Raw genomic sequence first — 4,687 nt, 5'->3', positions numbered from 1 at the left:
AAGTCAAACTTCGTCAGGTGGAGATTGCATGGGAGTTCAGGAAATAAACTTAACAGGTGTGAAGCTTGTCCAGGTTGTTGAGGGATAAGTTGGTGAGAATATCTCACTCAGACTCATAGAATCATACATTTGAAAGAGTTGGTCAGCAAACATTTAATGAGCAATTACAGTGTAGTTGCTTACTGATATGTATAGTAAACATTGATCTAGTCTGGGGTGCACAATGTAGATGAACTCCCTGTCCTTTAGAGGAGTGAGATAGAAAATAAACCCATACACAAGGAAAAAGATCATTATGAAGAAGTTAAAATAGGAATGATGAGCCAGAGGGTGATAGGCCTCTGTTAGCTTAGAGGGTTAGAGAAGGACTCCTTGTGGGGGGAGGGGGTAACACTTGAAGTTAAACTGGAAGAATTCAAAGAAAGCAGACAGTAGAAATAAAGAAAAAAAAATACAAGTGTAGAGGCCCCAAGATAAGAATATAGTGAGCATGTCTGACAAGCAGTAAGGAGGCTACCACAAATAAGGTGCAGTAAGTGAGGGGAATAAGTCAGAGAGTGGGACAGGAGCCAACTTTTATAGGACCCTATAGGCTATGGTTAGATGGTTGCGGTTTTGAACAGATGTTATAATTAGAATAGAAATTTGACTTCAGCTGCTAAGTGGAGGTGGGAGCACAGGGAACAGAGGGGAGGTAGGCACCCAGGTGAGAAGATGGTGGCTGTATTCAGGCAATAGATCTTGCAGCAGAAGAGATGGTGAAAAGTGCTCAGATTCTGGATATATTTTGGAAACTTGACCATAAAGACTGATAGAGTAGATAGAGTTTCAGGCAAAATAAAAGGAGAGGAACAAAAAATAACTTCTATTATTCAGCATTGTACTGGAGAATATAGGTAATGCAATAAGGCAAGAAAAAGCATATATTGCAGATAGAAAGGAAGAAATAAGCCTGTCCCTGTTTGCTGAGACATGGTTTTCTATATAGAAAATTCCAAGGACCTGCACAAAAGTTACTAGAACAGGTGAGCTTACCGAGGTCAAAATATATGAAGTTCTTATGCAAAAATCAACTGTTGGTCTGTATGAACTATTAAAATTAAAAAACTAAAGGAACCATTTATAGTAACACCAAAACACTTAAAATACTGTTACAAATCTAGCAAAGTATTGCAATATCTGTCTGCTAAAAACTACAAAAATGAAATAAAGAATTAAAATATAAACTAAATAAGTGAAGAGACCTGTGATGTTCAAGGACTGGAAGAATATTATAAAGATATAAATTCTCCCCAAATTAATCCACAGATTCAGCAAAATCTTTATCAAAATACTAGCAATTTTTGGCAGAAATCAACAAACTGATTCTAAATTTTATATTAAAAAAACAAAGGAACTAGAATAACCAAAACAAATTTGAAAAAAAAAAAAAAGGCTGAAGTTGAAGAAATTACCTGAGTTAAGATTTATTACAAAGGTAGAATAATCAAGACATTTGGTAATGGTGAAAGGATAGACTCAAGGTCAACAGCACAGAATAGTGTCTAGCAATAAACTCTTACATATGCAGTCAATTGATTTTTGACAAAGGAGCAAAGGCATCAATGAAGAAAGGACAACCTGACAATTAGTGCTGGACCAATTGCACACCTATATGCCAATAAAATTCATCCATACCGTGTACCATATATAAAAATGAACACAAAATGGATCATAGATCTCATAAGATTTCTAAAAAAATAGAAGATCTTAGGTTAGGAAAAATAATTTGCAGATGTGACACCAAAATCATGATGTGTACTTACGTGACAGAGGAGATACCTGATCATGAAGGTGGCTTTCCTTGGGCGAGGCTTATCGGCTGCACTCCGGATGTGCTGACGCCTGTGATTTCCCCAAATGTGGCAAACTCATCTGCATAATTTGGGGTAGTGGAGGACTGTGCTCATGCTCTCCTCTTGCAAAAAATAATTATGATGCATGAAAGAAGAAAACTGATAAATTGTACTTCAAAAAAATCAAAACCTTCTGCACTTTTAAAGACCCTGTTAAGAAATTAAAAAAAAAAAAACAAGCTACAGGCTGGGAGGAAATACTTACAAAGCATATCTGATAAAGAACTAAAGAACTCTTAAAACTCAGAAATAAGAAAATAAACAACCCAATTTGAAAATGGAGAAAAATTTTGAAGACGCGTCACTAAAGAAGAAAAATGGATGGGGGAAGAAAAACCCACAACATCTGAAAAGATGTCTAACATTATTAGTCATTAAGGAAATGTAAGTTAAACCTAAAATGAGACAGAACTACACACCTATTGGAGTGACTAAAACATATTTTAAAATAGGCAAAACCAAGTGCTGACAAGGATGTAGAGCAACTGGAACTCTCATACATTGCTGATGGGAATGCAAAATGGTATAGTGACTTTGGCAAACAAGTTGGCACTTCCTTATGGCATTCAGCATAACTTGCCAAATGAACCAGCAATCTCGCTCCCAAGTATTTATTTACCCAGGAGAAATGAAAACTTATGTTCACACAAAAACCTGTATGCAAATGTTTATATTAGCTTTGTTTATAATTGTCAAAAAAGAAATCACCTAGATGTCCTTCAATGAGTAAATGGATGAAAAAATTGTGGTCTATTCATTACTCTGCAATAAAAATAAACATATTACTGATGCATATACCCACAAGGATGAATCTCAAATGCATTAACCTGAGTTAAAGAAGCCAGACTCAAAAGGCGACATACTGTTTGATTCTGTTTATATTATACTCTAGAAAAGGCAAAACTATAAGGAAAGAACACAGATCAGAAACTATCAAGGAGCTGAGGATAAGGGAAGTGGTTGACTACAAAGGGACTCAAGAGATTTGGGGGCGGGGGGCTGAGGTGCTGGAAATGTGTATCTTAATTGTGGCCATGACTAAAGAGTTATATGGGATTGTCACAACTCATCAAACTATATCCTTACAAGTGTGAACCTTCTGCATGTAAATTATACTGACTTTAAAAAACTTACTTCTAGGGTTCTAGAGCATTTCAACACAATCAAGCATCCAACAGAAGTTGGTTTCATGAGGAAGGGAGGAAGGGAAGGAAGAAGGAAATGGATAAGTACATGTTAGAGTTGATTGATGAGTGGTGGCTGGCTGACAACTGACCAGCTGTTTGGACAGACAGATGACCATCATCAGAGTGGAGGGATGGACTGGGAAAGGCAGGACAGGAGGATGCAGAGGACAAGCAGCTGGTCAATGGCAAGAGCCGTCACTGGACTCAAGAGTTATACGCTCGGGTTCCAGCCCCAGTGTGTGTCCTGGGCAAATCCCCATTTCCTCTCATGTGAATGAAAATAATAATCCTCTTCTCCAAGTTGACTATATTTATTCACTTCACCAACATTCATTCAGCACTGGCTCTGGGCCAGGCATCCTTCTAAATGCTTTCGCTACTTTAGTTCATGTAATCCACACAGCACTTTCCTTTCCCTGGTTCACAGGTCAGGAATGGAGTAACTTGCCCAAGGTCACTCAGGAACAAGTGGTCGGACTCTGAACACTATCCCACAGCTTCACCCAGACATGGAGTCATTATACACACTGATATTAGGTTGAACCAGATAAAACTGCTGATATTTAGCCACTTGTGACTTACAAAAATGGCATTTTATGATTAGTAACTGCTGTTTATCTAGTACTTCCTGTAGGTCAACAGTAGCTCTCAATTGGATTGGCGTGCATTGCCCTATTTAATGTTCTCAAAGAACACTCTGAGAAAAGTATTAGTGTTCCATTTTACAAGCAAGGAAACTGAGGTTTCGAGAGGCAAGCATCTTGTACACATTCCACCAGTAACTGGTGGAACTGAGGCTGAATTCTGTCTGTGACTTCAGAGCAGAGAGCATGTCTTTTCCCTACTGGGAAAAAGCCAGGTCCTCACCTCCCATTCAGCAATTTCTGGAAGCCCTGGAATCTACCCTAGTCCTTCCAAACTCCCCCCACCAAGCCCTACTCTCCAGAGGTCTCAATAGATAAAGGAGAGAGAGAAGCCAGCAGGGAGAAGCTGTTGGATTCCTTCTTTCCAAAAGTTTAGGACTCTAAATTCTTCAGCCTAACTAATATTTCAGGGCCTGATAGGTCCAGACTGTCATTTCTTTCCTTCACCTCTTCACACTCCTTAGCGCTCTCCACCTCTTCCTCCAGCGCTTTGTAGCCCTGCAAGGCCAGACTCCTATGCCTGCCTGGTTATGGAAGGTTTAAGCATCCAGGAAGCCCAGTTTCAGCAGCTGGGTCCCCCAGCCTTGACCTCTGCCCCAGCCCCTGGCTTCCCCCCAGTCCAGCTTTGGATGATGACAGGAAGGCAGCCTTGGTGACTGCCAGCTTCTTGTTCCTCCACTGGTGCACCGCTGGGGTCTCAGTGACTCAGACCCCCCACATGCAAGGCTGACCTCTGCTCCCAGCTTCCCAGGCCCTGAGCCCAGGCCACTCCAAGCTGGAGGAAATGGCTGTTGCTGCTATGGCAACGAGGCTTTGTACTGTCTGCCCTGAACAAAGAGGGTTTTCTTGTCCCTGTTTAGGTCCCAGAGTAGGAGAGCAGCTGCCGTAGGGCGGAGGCTGGGAGGATGCTCCACAGTGCCTGACAAGCCCTTTGCCCAGCATGCTGCCAGCACCAGACAAC

General features: G+C 40.7%; 1 non-coding gene across 1 annotated transcript; it reads left to right on the top strand.

The window, feature by feature from the left end:
- The first annotated feature begins 1,797 nt into the window (after positions 1-1,797).
- LOC150014641 (U1 spliceosomal RNA) lies at positions 1,798-1,960 on the top strand. The gene has a single exon (XR_016510396.1). It is a non-coding gene; the product is annotated as a U1 spliceosomal RNA (small nuclear RNA).
- The last annotated feature ends 2,727 nt before the right edge of the window (positions 1,961-4,687 follow it).

Source organism: Furipterus horrens, unplaced genomic scaffold (assembly GCF_987537825.1).
Source record: "Furipterus horrens unplaced genomic scaffold, mFurHor1.1.pri manual_scaffold_3, whole genome shotgun sequence".
NCBI classification, from domain to species: domain Eukaryota; kingdom Metazoa; phylum Chordata; class Mammalia; order Chiroptera; family Furipteridae; genus Furipterus; species Furipterus horrens.
Note: the sequence above shows the minus strand (reverse complement) of the source record. Positions and strands in the feature narration are given on the sequence as shown.